Source organism: Lepisma saccharinum, chromosome 7, assembly GCF_977018435.1.
Source record: "Lepisma saccharinum chromosome 7, izLepSacc3.1, whole genome shotgun sequence".
NCBI classification, from domain to species: domain Eukaryota; kingdom Metazoa; phylum Arthropoda; class Insecta; order Zygentoma; family Lepismatidae; genus Lepisma; species Lepisma saccharinum.
Window position 1 is genome coordinate 14,777,976 of NC_139235.1, and position 16,745 is coordinate 14,794,720.

Sequence of the window (16,745 nt, forward strand, 5' to 3'; positions counted from 1 at the left end):
AAGGTCAAAGCACGCTGGATTGTAAACAGCGAACTGTCTGCAACCATGACTGAATAGCAACTGACGTGAAGGTCAAAGCACGCTGGATTGTAAACAGCGAACTGTCTGCAGCCATGACTGAATAGCAACTGACGTGAAGGTCAAAGCACGCTGGATTGTAAACAGCGAACTGTCTGCAGCCATGACTGAATAGCAACTGACGTGAAGGTCGAAGCACGCTGGATTGTAAACAGCGAACTGTCTGTAGCCATGACTGAATAGCAACTGACGTGAAGGTCGAAGCACGCTGGATTGTAAACAGCGAACTGTCTGCAGCCATGACTGAATAGCAACTGACGTGAAGGTCGAAGCACGCTGGATTGTAAACAGCGAACTGTCTGCAGCCATGACTGAATAGCAACTGACGTGAAGGTCAAAGCACGCTGGATTGTAAACAGCGAACTGTCTGCAGCCATGACTGAATAGCAACTGACGTGAAGGTCAAATCACACCGGGTTGTAAGCAGAGGACGGTGGAAGCAGCACACATGACATCAGGTGACTGAAGACGTCGCCCTCCGTCAATGTGGGTTGCCTACCGTGAAGCGGGAGATGTGAAATTATGTGATTTTGTCATCTGTGTAGTACCAAAACGGTACGTTTCCGGACATAGGTTCCTTATCAAAACTTGATCTACTAAGTCCTCTCTACAACCCCTAGAAGTGTGGAATAGGAATTCTGAATCACCCTGTATATTAAAAAAACATTTTTAAGTAGTAAACATCAATCATCCTCATCGTCTCGATTAATCGAAAGTCGTAGAAAAGCGACTCTAACTAACAAAAAATCAAACAATAGAAGTGAAGTGACCACCCTCTAGTCATTGCATAAAATCGCCTCTGAACTGCATTTTAAAAAGTTTATTTCCAAACACTGTCAGTCCTGGCGATTAGGGGTGGGGTGGCTACTTTTGTCCCAGCACTATGCTAGACCTTATCTACCAAGATAAAATAAACTGCCCTTGCCCCCCCCCCCCACAGCTTTGGCAACTTGCCCCCCACCCCAGTTTTAGAACCTAATCGCCGCCACTGGCTACAGGTGTTTCAGTAGCTCACATTAACAAATGTGCTGCACCTTAACCACACATGAATGTGTCAGTACGTGCTCGGCGAACGCAAGCGACGGACGTCAATTCCCAGAACATATATGTAAAAAAAAGGGAACGTGTCATTGGCCTCCTACGGTTGCCATGTGGCTGTTCCATAACATTTACCCATCGATAGCTTCAGTGTCTTTTGTGTTCGTGAAGCCAAACCTAGTTAAGTTCCGATGATGTTTACACGTCAGAACGACCTCCAGTCCTATCTTTGTTTGCGGTACGGCTGGTCCAATTAGGCGAGTTTACAGATTCCGGAACGAAACGAATTGAAGTATTATTCCGATATCCAGAGCTCATGCGTGTGTCACGCTTTAAATAGAGTCTGTGGAAAATCAAAAGTGAAAAAAGAAAGTTTTTTTTTCTGTTGCCGAAGTGGCTTCGGAAGGTTAAAACTCGACGTTTCATAACAACTCTCTTCAGTGTGGCCAGGCCCTAAGGATGTAATTTCCCTTTTTACACGTAAGCTGTGACGGCAATTGGGGGGGGGGGTTTCTTGCATCCAATCGCCGCCATTGCACGTAAATAATTCCTATCTTAATCCGCTTTTTAGGCTGTTCAAGAAGAAGCACTGAAGTTAAAAATGCAATTTTACACTAGTTTTTTTTTATGTTTATTCATTTGATTGATTTGCTGTATTTTACTTCGCTTTTTATGCCACTTTTGGCTGATTTGCGAAGATGGGGATGAGTGATGATATGATGAAATTGATGAATGGACATTCACAAACATCCATGCCCAGGACGGGATTCGAACCCGAGACCCCTGCCATCGTAGGGCGATGTGCTAACTACTCCGCCACGGGGTCCGGCATTTGTTCATTAATAGCAAATATCACAGACATTATGGGCATTTTGGTTCATCCCTCAGAATCTTAACACATGCTCAACAGAAAATTATACTTATTATATTTTCTTTAATTGAGCCGCGGTCGTCTAGTGGGTAGTGCGTCTAACTGCTACGCTGGAGACCCGGGTTCGATTCCCGGGGGGTGGGTGATAAAGCGCGTAAAGCGACTCTGAGGCTCACCCAGCCTCAAATCAGTGTGTACCTGAGGGCAACCCTGGGGGGTAATGGCGGCTGGAGCATGGTGCTGATCACATCACCTCCAAAATGGCCTAGATCGAGAATGTGTGGGGCCCCACATCTCCCAACACGGTGTTATATGCACGGAGAACTTTACCTTACCTATATTTTCTTTAATTGACTCAGTTTGACTTAGATGAAAACAACAGAAAATCGCAGTTTGTGACTTATGCGACTTTCCCGAACACGCTAGATTTTTTGTCGATATTATTTTAATGTCATATTAATAAATAATCATGTTAAACCACATTTTAGTCGAATTTAGCGCGCTCAACGTTGCTGGGTTGTAACAATTCCATTGAAAGTCATTGTATTCATTACAACCCAGAACTGTCCGTGACTGTACAAAACGACCTAATTCCGTGTACATCATAGCCTGATGTACACTCACCGGCAATAAAAATAGGACACCTACATCCTGAAATATGAGTTCCTTGCAATGTGTTATGTGTGTTGCATAACTCTACGGCGGTGACAGAACTCGCTATGACCGGTGACTGCACCTAACGATAGAATACTGATCGCTGAAGTTGTAAAAAAATGACGTAGCTATTATTCTTTGCGTCTTTAAGGTGAAATTATGCCATTTGTTCCTGGCCACACTGAGAAGAGTGGGTATACAAACCCAATTCCGCAAAAGTTTCAAGGACGTGGCGAGAAAGAAGAGGTTGGGGTTTCAACCCCACACCGAAGTATCTTCGAAATCATCACACTAAAAAAATGCATGAGAAATTAGCTCACTTTTCTCTCTTATTTATATAACAATATTGAAATGGCCAGTCTGGCCGACAGATGGTACACAATAGCTATGTAAACAACTTACTGCAATGTTTTGGAATGCAAACGTTCCTAAAGATTATACACATACCTAAGTAATAATAATTTAATTCGGAAAGTCTTTCGTCTGTCATGCAAAGTGAGTGACAGCTAATTTTTATGCGAACTCATCAAAACCCTTTCTCTTTTTTGGGGGGCACGCCCCTCATTTTTTATTAATTTAATGACAAACTGAAAATTGATGAAAAATTGCAGTCATTAAATTCCAAATGTAAACATATAGAAATGCATACTTTGCTGACGTTCTGTAACTTACACTATAATAATAATAACATTGAACAAATTAATGAAAATAATGTTAGAAGAGATCCTCGTAACAATATCATTGCAACCAGTTCTATGGTGAGCAATCGTTTGTTTGTTGGCTTTTTAATCAAATATTTAGTTAGCAGGAGCTGTTATTCCGAACAAACTATTTTTTTTCTATGTAATAAAATCATAAATAAAGAAATATATGCAAAACAGTGTAAAAAGTAAAGCATAAGTCTTCATATTTCAGTACATTTCGAGATTTCCCATAAAATTTGTGTCCATCGAATACAACTTTCCGACATGTGGCAACACTGATTCTGGACCATTGCCAGGCACCGCCGATTTGGTCTTTCGTAAAAAGACGTTCCTGTGAGTTGGAAAAGTCGAAGGGAGGGGGTTCTTTTATGGGGAGGCAGATGCTAAAACAAATTCTCTACGGTTGACGACCAAAGCTTATTCAGCTTCCGGTAATACCACGAGATGATCTGTGGCACATAGAAGAACATCTTTTGCTCTTGCAGCCTGTGTTAATTGCACCTTCTGTCAGCTCGTCAGTCGTATTTAATTTAAATTTACTGATACTCTCGTTTGGCGGTTTTGTTCTTACCCTCACCCAACTTCTGTGTTCATATCTTCTTCTATTGTAGGGATGGTATCAAGAAAGGAGTGGGCAGTATCTTGTCTAGCGAAGGAGGCCAGTTTCGTCGGCCTCGTCTCGTGAACGAAGAGGCACGTCACATTAGGTCTTGTCTCGTGAACGATGAAGCCTGTTTTTTGTAGGTGTCGTTTCGTGAACGAGGAAGCTCGTCTCATTTTATGTCTCGTCTCATGAACGACCAGGGGTTCTGGGTTCAAATCCCAGGCACGAGTGTCCCTTCATTAATTTCATCATATCATCACTCACCCATATATTTGCTATTAACCAAAAGTGGCAGAACTGCGAAGTAATATAAAGCAAATCAATCAATTGTCTCGTGAACGAGGAGGCCTGTCTCATTTCGTGTCTCGTCTCCTGAACGAGGGGGCCTGTCTCATTTGTGTTTCATCTCGTGAACGAGGAGCCCTGTCTCAATTGTGGCTCGCCTCGTGAACGAGGAGGCCTGTCTCATTTTGTGTCTCGTCTCGTGAACGAGGAGGGCTGCCTCACTTTGTGTCTCGTCTCTTGAACGAGGAAGCCTTTCTCATTTTGTCTCGTCTTGTGGACGAAGGGGCCTGTCTCATCTTGTCTCTCTCCTCGTAAACGAGAAGGCCTGTCTCATTTGTGCCTTGCCTCGTGAACGAGGAAGCCTGTCTCATTTTGTGGCTCGCCTCGTAAACGAGGAGGCCTGTCTCATTTTGTGTCTCGCCTCGTGAACGAGGAGGTCTGTATAATTTGTGCCTCGCCTCGTGAACGAAGAAGCCTGTCTCATTTTGTGTTTCGAGTCGTGAACGAAGAGGCCTGTCTGATCTTGTCTCTTGCCTCGTGAACGAGGAGGTCTGTCTCATTTTGTGTCTCGCCTCGTGAACGAGGAGGTCTGTATAATTTGTGCCTCGCCTCGTGAACGAAGAAGCCTGTCTCATTTTGTGTTTCGAGTCGTGAACGAAGAGGCCTGTCTGATCTTGTCTCTCGCCTCGTGAACGAGGAGGTCTGTCTCATTTTGTGTCTCGCCTCGCGAACGAGGAGGTCTGTATAATTTGTGCCTCGCCTCGTGAACGAAGAAGCCTGTCTCATTTTGTGTTTCGAGTCGTGAACGAAGAGGCCTGTCTGATCTTGTCTCTTGCCTCGTGAACGAGGAGGTCTGTCTCATTTTGTGTCTCGCCTCGTGAACGAGGAGGTCTGTATAATTTGTGCCTCGCCTCGTGAACGAAGAAGCCTGTCTCATTTTGTGTTTCGAGTCGTGAACGAAGAGGCCTGTCTGATCTTGTCTCTCGCCTCGTGAACGAGGAGGTCTGTCTCATTTTGTGTCTCGCCTCGCGAACGAGGAGGTCTGTATAATTTGTGCCTCGCCTCGTGAACGAAGAAGCCTGTCTCATTTTGTGTTTCGAGTCGTGAACGAAGAGGCCTGTCTGATCTTGTCTCTCGCCTCGTGAACGAGGAGGTCTGTCTAATTTGTGCCTTGCCTCGTGAACGAGGTGGCCTGTCTCATTTTGTGGCTCGCCTCGTGAACGAGGAGGCCTGCCCCATTTTGTGTCACGTCTCTTGTCTCATTTTGTGTCTTCGTTTCTTGAACGAGGAGGCCTGTCTCATTTTGTGTCTCGCCTCGTGAACGAGGAGGTCTGTATCATTTATGCCTCGCCTCGTGAACGAATAAGCCTGTCTCATTTTGTGTTTCGAGTCGTGAACGAAGAGGCCTGTCTCATCTCGTGAACCAAGAGACTTGTCTCATTGTCTGTCTCTTCTCGTGAACGATATCGTCTCGATAAAATATTGAGGGTATTTTCTCGTACTGGTTTCGATTGTTACCAAGTCGTCTCGGTTTCGTTTCGAAAAGATGAAAGCTAAATAACACTGAAACTTGTCTCTTCCATAGCGCGCAGGAGCTGGACGGATGGAATTTGCAGTGGATCAGGCACACTGCACGAGGCATGCGCAGGAAATAAATTGGCATCACTTACTATCTCACCCTTTGTTTACTTAACATTTATTGTTTTGACGTTTTGTCCTACACTTCATCATACCAATTCCTGCCACCTCATTCCGAAACTCAGGAAGACAAGAGCTTAAAGCTGATACACGTGTGTTGATCTGTTTATCAATATGATTGCATGCTATTAATAATTGGAGTGGCTTCTATAATAGATCGATTCTTGTATTGCTCATACGGCACGAATAGCTTATGTTGGGAGAGAATGCACGCGGTACTACAAATCGCTCTTGGGATGTTTCGATGTGTATGAAACGATAGGTATCTCACGAAACGTTCTCGGAAAGTGTAGCCATTCGAAGGCCTAGAGGTTATTGAGTTTCGATGGGTTCTTGTTTCTCTCGTTTGAATAGTCTTTTTTGCCCACTGGAATTATAAACCCTTTCACGTTCAAGGTCACGTGCTACCGTAAGATTCCCCGGCAAGGTCAGGTAACTTGTTCGCATTCACAGCGGTGAGTACAAGAATGGAAGAAATCTTTTGAGATTTACTCTGCTTCGCTCTTTCTATCGTACACTATCTCTCTCTCTCTCTCTCTCTCTCTCGCTCGCTCGCTCGCTCGCTGTGTGTGTGTCTCTGTCACTACATCTTCTACGCTTCTCTATAATTATTTTGTATCTAAATTCTGTTTCTTTGTTCCTTTATTTTCCATCGACTCCATCTATCTCGGTCCAGGAATTTTTAATAAATTCAATTCCGGTCCAGGAATTTTTAATAAATTCAATTCCGGTCCAGGAGAGAAAATCAGCAAGAGTAAATGAGTTCCGAACCGTAAATAACCTTTTTATCTCTAAAGTATTTCAATTCGGTCCAGGAAACTTTTTCCAGATCAATTTAAATTCGGTCCAGGAACCTTTTTTCAATGAAACAATAAGCAACTTGGACCGAATTTAAATTCTGCGAGAATAAAGATTCCGGTCCTACAGCGTTTATTCCTCTCCTTATCACTTTCTTCCAGGGGCGGCGCCAAGGGAGGGGGGCAGGATAGGGACAACCCAAAAATCAAGCTGGAATAACTGCTTTGAAAATTTTTATCTTCTCAAAATTTCGGAAAGGGCTTCCGCCATTTTAAGCATTAACACTAAAAAGAGTGCCCTGTTGCCACTACTTTCGGTGGCAGCCCAGTTGCATACTTTTTAGTGTTAGTGTGTATATATGTATATAAATTTGGCCTCCACCAAACACATCAGACTAACTACGCCCCTGGTTTATTGCTTATTCGACGAAAGAAAACATGAACTTCGAATCTCACATTTAGCAACTGATCTAATCTCTCCCTTCCCTTTCTCATCTTCTTTTGTTACGATTTATTATTATCATAACAAAAGAATGTATCAAAGCATGTGCCAACGAACATTTTTTTTTAAAGCACGTTTCGGAGTTGAAAATGTCTTGTTTATAGCACGGAAACTTTATGGAGTGAGAAGTTGGTCATTTCCGTTGTCAGATTTTTGTTCGAGTTTTTTAGAGCTCATGAGTCATGTTTCTGTCGCGTGGAAACATTTGTGACAGTTTAATAAAAGTCATTCGCCGGAAGTTTTCCTCGAGCGACGCGTTCCAGTCTAGCTCTCCACACTTCACAGACATCAGGGATTGCGCGGTAGCGTGGTGGATAACGCTGTCGCATTGAAATTAAAGGATCGCGGGTTCGATGCTTAGCGGGGTTAATTCAAGTAGTTCCAGTTTCCCGTGAAGAAACACGAATTCGATCGCTTCAGTTCTTCTACATGAAATTGACACGGAATATTTATTTATTATTTATTTAATAATAACCCATAGCTCTACAGCCCGGAAGGGCTTTGGCTTACCTACCGGCTGCTGGTCTCCCTCCCACACTGTTCCTCCGTCACCTGTTGTAGCGTGGAGATCTTAGACCAGTATTGGGGTGACGGGTGGTCAGCCCGACGAACCCCCAGCCGTTGTAGGTCTTCTCGACCGGGTTACCGCTCACTCATTCGGAGCTTCCCAATTTCCTCACGATGGTGGGTTGCCACCGGCCCTATACGTAGGCCCAATAAATTCCGACCAGAGCCGGATTCGAACCTACGCCGTCCCGCAACGAACGACCTTAACCCGCTCGGCTACGGAGGAGGACATTTATTTAATAAAGAATAACAAATACAGCGTTAGCCATTTTACATTGGAATGTATACAGGAGTGCCCATCCCCACCAAGACTAATGGCGCATCCCCTCCAAAATCATGTCATGCGTCCCCCCCCCCCAAATCATATCATTCGCGCTTTCAAACAATATCGTAATCCCCACAAAGTATTTAATTACGACAGCGTGTCTACCGAAATTAACTTTTTCTTAGCTTTACTGAACACTATACTTTGATCTGCCTCTCTTCCCTAAACAGGGGTGTCCATCATCACTCATGACCACTCCTAAAATCGTTCACCATCATCGCAACATCACTTGTCTTGTAATGCAGCTGTAGTATAAAAACTTCACATTCACCTCATTAAAGCACCCAACACGCATCCTAGTAAGACAGCTTTGCGAGCGAAGCGAGCAAGAAATTTTTTACATACATTTCTTTGCAGATTTCAAGAATATTAATTTAATGGGGTGTCAATATACTTTCTTAGGATCCCGACATATTTACTCTTTTCCAGCTTCTCTTTTGGCACGTTCGGGGTCGAAAACGTGTGGATACCATATCGCTAAATACAGTCTCCAAGATGTAATGTTGGAACTCTCTCTTCACTACAGAAATCCTTTGACAATCTAAGATTTAACACTCTATTAGGAGCTTTCTATCTCCCCCTTTAAATTTAATACTCAATCCTACCACCAAGATTTTCATGCCAATTTTTGATTTACTGTTGATATTGAAGAGTGGATATTGCCTCCTCCAAAAAGATAATTCTCAGTCTCCACACCAGAATTTCCGCAAAAGCCTAAGACAATAATAATACACAAGAATTGGATACCTCCTCAATTTAATGCTCAATCCCCCTCTAACTAAAATACCCGCCATAATCTAAGACCTAGAGTTGAATACTGTCCCCCCAAAGTATAATTCAGAATCTCCCCCAAAACCCACGTGTCAATTATGTTAGAGTTGGATATTACTCCACCCCCTCATCCCTTTCATAATATCCTTAAACACTTTCTTTTCTTCATCTAATGGATTAAATATAGTTCATTTAAGGTGTAAAATTTTTACATATATGTTGGAAGAAGATATAAATGTTAAATTTTATATTATTTGAAGAAAAAAAATCCCCCCAAAAATCTCGATGGCGCAACCTGCGCCATAATCCCCCCCCCCCCGTGGGCACCCCTGAATGTATAGCAATAAAAAAAGAACAACAAAAAGTAACAACATAAACAAAAAAATACATCCAATAAAGAACCTTACACATTTTTGTACAACAGCCTTTTAAAACGTGCCTGATTTTCAAATGTCTATTTGGCATGCTAACTTATTGAATTGGCTGTTTAATCTGTAGAGCAGGGAATGCTGGATGAGGCACAACCTTGGCTTTTGAGATGCTAAAATTATTTTCCTGTAGTTTACGGTTATTACAAGCATAAGAAAACAGTTTTTCGTTGTGACGTTTCAGGAGAACACACGCTCCTTTCATCAGACATTTATTTTCATTTTGACTAAAGATACAGTTATAACAATGGTGAGCAAATTTTTAAACAAAAAGAATCCGTTATATAATGGATGTTGTCAATGTTACATTGTTGTAATATAGCAAGTTAACTGTGAAAAGAAGCAGTCTGTTTTATTTTTATTTCAGATAAAAAAAATTTGATCACATTATTTTTTTATTTTAAATTATGAATCCCAAATATCATCAGGTAATTCAAATTCATCATTGTTTTCACAAAGTCTGTTGATGTTTTCTGTTCCATTAAATTTTAAAGATGGTGGCTTACTCCATTTGTGAAAAAGAAAACTCCATACTGGATCTATGTTACCATTTTCATTATTTAATTTATTCCAGTGTTCTTCTGCAATGAACGAAGCTTCCCAGACATTCAACTCTATGTTTCCCATCAATCTTTTTAAAACCCTTCTCTGTTTAATCAAATGCTTCTCTTCGATGATGTGAGCTGACAAACCTGTTCTTGGGTTTAGATTTATAATGTCCAAATCGTGTTCGTGCCATCTTATTGCCATTTTCCTTGCTGTTTGTCCTTCATAATCCTTTGAACATGAACAACTTATATTATATATTCCTGTGGTTTCCACATCTGGTAGAGAGTTTCTCATTTTGAATTCATTAAATGTACAATCCAAACTTTTTGGTGATCTAAAAACAATTTTGAAATTAAAATTTCCGTAAACTACAGGAAAATAATTCTACAATGCAAGCAATGCGTACATACAAGAAAAAGTATTATTCATCTATTACGGGCTGAGATGCTAGAGTGCGCGTCAAATCTCCTGCATATGGCGATAGCCAATAGCAGCGTACTGCAGCGGTGCCATGTCGAAATCTCACACGGAAAAGAGACAGCGTGGTTGAGCGAAACGCCTTGTGAAGGAGAGCATTTCAACGCCGCACGTCTGTGATTCGCTGGTGCTGTTCAGCCTTTCAAGGCCATATGCAGGAGATTTGACGCGCACTCTAGAACAGTGGTTTCCAACTTCAAAAGGTCCGAGGGCCAAAATTATATCCAGCAGTTGATTGGCGGGCCGCATTTGGGCGGGGGGATTACAAAAATTGTAAGTACTGAACTGAAAATGTAGTACTTACTTTCGCATGAACTAAATTTCTAAAATGAGGCATTAAAAACAATGGAATCACAAATCAAAGTTGTATAATTACAATTTATTTCACAAAAACCCAATACTTATGGATGAATTGAAAGTTATGAAAAACACAACATACAAATAAGAATCCTTCATAGTAAGTGTTCAATGTGAAAATTGAGGCCTATCTGCTTCTTTTATTAAAGTTGGAATGTCCACGTTGAATTTCTGTATTTAAGTCTCAGAGGGTGAAGCAGTGAAGAATCTACCAATCGACTTCTGTAGCGGGTCTTGATGAACTTCATTGAAGAAAAAAGCACTTTCACACGTGTATGTACTGCCGAACATCGATGTCATTATTTGCCCAAAACTACGAAGGTTTGGGAAGCGTTCCTTTGAAAGGTATTTGAAAAACTCTGGCCCCTTTTCTTGCCTAGTTTGAAGGAACACATCGCCTTGCAAATCACACAATTCAATTTCGAGAGAAGCTTGTTGTTCTTCGATGTTAACGCCAAGAGGATTGCTAAATAGCTGGATGCTGCTTTTAAGTTCTTCAAAATCTTTAAATCTGGAGTCGAACTCATCCAGTGTCTCTTCATCATCTGCTAGCCGCCGACAGCTTGAAAATGGACCAGGTTATTCCTCTCCAAAGTAACGTTGAAAATTTTCAGTTTATTACGAAACCAATTTATCTTTCCCATTAAATCTGACACCAGCTGGTTTCTTCCCTGCAGTTTCAAGATCAGTTTGTTTAGATAACTTGTGATATCTGTTAGAAACGCCACTTGCTTAAGGAAGACCATACTCTGAAACTGTTCCTTCAGTAAAAATAGAACGTATTTTAATAAAAAATACATAAAATTAATGTATTTTGCAAACTGGCTTCGCGGGCCGCAAAAAAAGGCATCGCGGGCCGCATGCGGCCCGCGGGCCGCCAGTTGGAAATCCCTGCTCTAGAAGTTGAGTGCTTCTTGTTGTGCGAGACTGCACTCGAAAGGGGATTTCTTGCAGAAGGCGGTCACTTCTGATGGTACCAAGTTAATGCAAGTTAATATCTCTCGTGAGGTGGTTGGATATTTAAAATTTTCAGAAGAATGGGCTTTTGTAAGAGTTTAGTGGATGGAATTCGGTAACGAACAATGGCCAGGAAGAAATTTAGAACATAATTTAGTCTATCTAAATTTGAAGGACATGCCATAGACCAGATCGGAGAACAGTATTCAATTTTACGTGAAACGAAAGATTTGTAAAAAGTGCTGAGAGCAGACAGGTTATTTATGATAAGTACTGCTGTTTTTAAACATATCTGAGGATAACAAAGTTCCTCTATTCATATCTGTGATTGGGGCCAAGCTTTATGAAGTGAGTTATACTCTCCAATTCTTCCAGAGAAGAAATCATTCGAGGAGATAATTGATAGGCGTAATTCTGGCGCCGTCTAGTTCGTTGCACTTTTTGACACTCGGTGTATTGTAGGTGTGTCAGACTGGTGCAAGGAAATGGGGCTCGACCAAGTAGACTGATAGGGGTGTTCAAGCTCAGAACATTCAAGAAATGCCTGTCGGCTGCTTTAAACGTTTATTTGATTAGTTAGCACGCACCACGTGACCACGCTACACCGCTCCAGAACGTAGTGCTAACGGTGCAGACATCAAATACGTATACACTACTTGATACCAAATCAACAAAGTAGCCGAGCCGGCGTTGTACCGTGTAACCAACTAGACGCTTCAGTCACTCAGTAGCGGCTCGTGCCTAAAATAACAGGTGAAGAAGTACATTTATAGGCAATGAAAAACAAATAGTAAGTGTCAGTGGGCCCCCACAATTTAAAACGTTTTTTTGTCTTCATCTGTCCATCTGGAAAATGATGTCTGCAACAAATTACACACTGAGTCATTTACTGGGTTCATTGTACAAACCACAGCTCAACACATGAACACAACACACGATAGGAAACGCGAAACACACACACGCGGAACAAGATCTCGCGAGAACGCAACGATTTTGCCACAACCACTGGATGCAATGTTTTCTGTCGACGAGGAAACTGCTGCACCTAGATGGCGACACCCGTTCAATTCCAACGCTAGGTGACGTCACCGTTGCCATGACAACCGGCTAAAGTCTTCCGCAACCTGGCGGCGTCTGCTCTTGGTTTGTTTATGCTACGACGAACTCTTCACGTGCGTAGCGCCGAGCGGCGAATTATTTGAGTATTATCGTGTGCGTTCTGCTGGGAAATAGTTTAATTTAACAAGCAAATGAAAAATGTCAATATTAATTTGAAAATTAGGTGAAAACATCTGCACTTGTTGCACTTGGCCAGCCGCCACCAGTGCAAAGAAAGTCAAAAACCGAAGTAGTAATTTCGTAGTACACCCAAGGAAAAAGAAATAGTAGACGAATTGGCAATCAACACTTTCATTCGCTATGCTTTCCACATTTTGATTATCACAAATTGAAATAAAATCGTCAATAAGCGGAGGTCTTGAAGTAGGCCCGTAGCCCCCCCTGGAACTGCCATCAGCCCCCCTGGCACTGCCGTCAGCCCCCTTGACATTAGGCAAAACTATTTTGTGTAATTTGTTTGCATTGAAGAGTGAAAAATGTAGACAACAGATATTATTTTGCTCACAACTTTGGTGAAGGATAAATTCACAGGTATTTAGAAGATTCTCTTCTCTAGACTCTAGAAAGTTCAGAGTCTTCAGAAGATGGCTTGCAAGAAGAGACATCCCAATATTGAAAGTTTAAAGCGGTCTCTTCTGAAGGCAGTTGCTGATTTTCCAGTCGATGTGTTGCGTAATTCAATTGATGCGTGGCCACAAAGACTTACGGAATGTGTGCGTGCTAAGGGTGGCCATTTTGAATAATGATTTGTGATTTTGCTTTGTCATGCATCCATTTCAGTAACGTTCTTAGGATATTAAAATATCTCTCAGCATTTTGTGTCAATTTACTTAAAACTTTGTGACAGTATTTATGGTAAGACTAGATATAGTGTGTGCAGTAAGGGATTATTTCAGTAGCATTCAACACTTCAAAAAACGATGTTTTAAAAGATATAAAAAATGTAGTATTTGTATGATATTTCTAATTTTTTTATAACTCATTAACCCCCAATCCCCACACACATATAATTTCTTTGTAATCTTGAATTTTATTTCAATTTTTATTTTAATCTGTACTTTTTGGGATTAGATGGTAGACCAGCAACAGCAATATAACAATTTACCTTCATTTAATACTCAAACTTTTGAAAATTTGACTTGGTTTACGAATCCCCCCTGATAACTCGTGAGCCCCCCCTGGAAATCAATTCTAGCTACGGGCCTGGTTTGGAGCTAAAAAATGTACGCAGTTGGATCTGGAGAAGGTAGATTTGACTATAGAAGGCTCCAAAAGATAGGTTCAGAAATACTGAATCTTGAACTAGACGTATCTCTCGTTCTCGTATTGGCTTTATAGCCGTCTATCTCGTTATTGGACTCGTCTCGTATTCTGGAAACGAGACCGACTCTTTATCTGATCTTGATACCACCCTCAACATCAGATGTATTCATCATCCGGAGGGCGACCCTTATTAGGGCAGAAATCACCCTCACCCTTAGGTCCGCTTTGACGAAATTATTTTCCTTAGCATTTTTCTTAATATTTATGCCATGACCAAAATACTACCGTGTAAAGCGAAAAATCTTATGGCATTTCAGATGCCATGGCATCTTTCATGGCATTTCTCAATAGAATAGAATCGGCTCTATTTCTGTAGCATAACTAATCAGAAGCGAAAGCGACCTCTAGGCCACGAGTGTAGGTGTAATGGCGGCCGCGTGAGATGTAGCTCCCCAATTTTCTCACGACGGTGGGTTGCCACCGGTCCTATACACAGGCCGAGAACCCAGAGACTGAACCAAGGCGGACTCGAACCCATGCCATCCCGCAGTCTGAGTCCAAAGCACAGTGCCTTAGACCACAAGGCCACGTAGGAGGACCATAGTATTTTTAGTTCACTTCATGAGTCCTGAGTTGCAGTGTACAATGAATACTTTTTTTTATTTTTCAAATAAAAATGATTACCTATTGCCAGCCAACAAAGCCTTGTTCTGAGAAAAGCTTCTTTCTACTTCAGCTGACACAAGAGGAGTATATTTAAAGTAAACATTGTCATTCGGCTCAAGGTCTTTAGTATTGAGAGCAAATTTTTCTCCCAATAAAACGTTTGCAATAGAGCACAAAAATTGAGTGAACTTAGGGAAAAGAACGAATCCACTTCTAAAATGGCTGTATATTCCTTGAAAAAGCGATGAGAATGGCAGAAAATCTATCAAAATATGCTCTGTCACGTAGAAATTGTCAAATATCCCTAAATATGCTCTTAAAAAGCACCTTAAATTAATTAGTTTCGTCATAATATGAATTTCTATATATATAGGGAACACATCACCCTTAACAAAAAAAAAAAAATGCTAAGTCATGAAAATCCTAGCCCTAGTTATAAGGTTTCTGTCTATTTAATTCCTAGATCAAGTGACGTGACAGATGGGCTGAATACGTGACTACCGAGACACAAACCGAAATCCCAGGAGATCGACATTCGATCGAACAGAAACCTTGAACTCTCGGCGCTTGAGATTTCACCCCAAAGCGAAACGTGCGACGAACAGGAGACACTAAGTTGGTTAGGAGAGAACCTGATTCCAAGGCAGACACGGCCGAGTGCTTGCACATGGTGGGAAAGAATGAAAATATATCTTCAAGAATGTTCTGCGTGCTTGCGACGGAATTCTTATGCCGAGGCAGTCAAGAGAAAGAGGCGGACAAATGAGAAGCTTAAAGGAGATAGAATTAACTACGTGAAGATGTAAGGGAAGGGTATATGTTCCAAACTTCACAACATAAATTAAGTTTTACTGTTATTAACTGATCACGTGTATTGCTTTTAGGAGTGATTGATATTGGCAGTCCCGTTTTCGTCTCATAGTTTTTACAGAATGTTTTGGTATTCTAAAATTTTTTTATGTCCGGTGAAGGTTATATTATAGGGCGCGGATAATTACGTACTATAAACAGTAAAATATATACAGTGGGATCCATGAGTATTATCGTGCAAATTGTCCATCACCATGTTCGTGCACTTTATTTGACCCAATAAGAGCTTCAAGAATTAAAAGAAAACTGAAAACAAGCTGTTGACAATTTCTGCACCAGCATACACAAAAGTCCATCGCTTAAAAACACACAGGATGTAACAGAAAAATTAATGAAAATAGTCATGGACAATTTGCACTGTAATACTCATGGAACCCACTCCTACATATATGTATTAAAAATCCCAAATTATGGACTGAAACCATTCAAAAAGTAAGTAAGTATGTAATATCAAAAACATCGTGTAACCAACATTTCAATCCTATGCTTTTGAAACAAATTACTCAAGTCAGACAAACCAACAGAAATATCATATTTAACAATATTTTATACATTAGTGTTGCTTTTTCGATACACAATCACCGTAACAGTAAAGAATGAAAATGTGTTTAAAATTTTCGAATGTGAAACAACCTTGACATTGTTTGCTCTCGAGTAATCAATTTCAAGGCTGTCTGTTTTGAGCCATACATTCCGTTGTGTATATCCTATACGTGTATTAAATATGAAAACATCATGAAATATGTAAATATGTGTACTTATGGAGTAAAATATATAAAATATACCCATGTACTTTAAGCACGGTTTAGGTTCAATTTGGCATGAATCGCCAACATTTCACTGGTATGGTCCATATCTAGACATTAACAGAAAATATCATGTAATTATCCGGGCCCTAAATATATATTATTTTAAAAGAATGTATAATACTATATTTATAATGTGTGATATATAAAAAATATAGGGTGTTTCATAATTTCCTCCGGGATTTCGTAAGTCGGTTGATCAGAGGCCAACTCACTCATGGAGATGAGAGTATGTTCAGCGAAGAGAGTAAATTTTAACCCACCTTACTAATGTCCCACATGTCCTCCCTTGGTGATTCGATTTGCTCGTATGCTGTCCACAGTCTCAGGCGGTGGCCCCAGTCTACCTTCTCATTTTA

At 41.0% G+C, this 16,745-nt stretch overlaps 1 protein-coding gene across 3 annotated transcripts in view; it reads left to right on the top strand.

The window, feature by feature from the left end:
- Window positions 1-16,745, top strand: part of Grip (Glutamate receptor interacting protein) — a 96,542-nt gene that overhangs the window by 15,860 nt on the left and 63,937 nt on the right. The gene's annotated exons all lie outside the window — the stretch shown is intronic.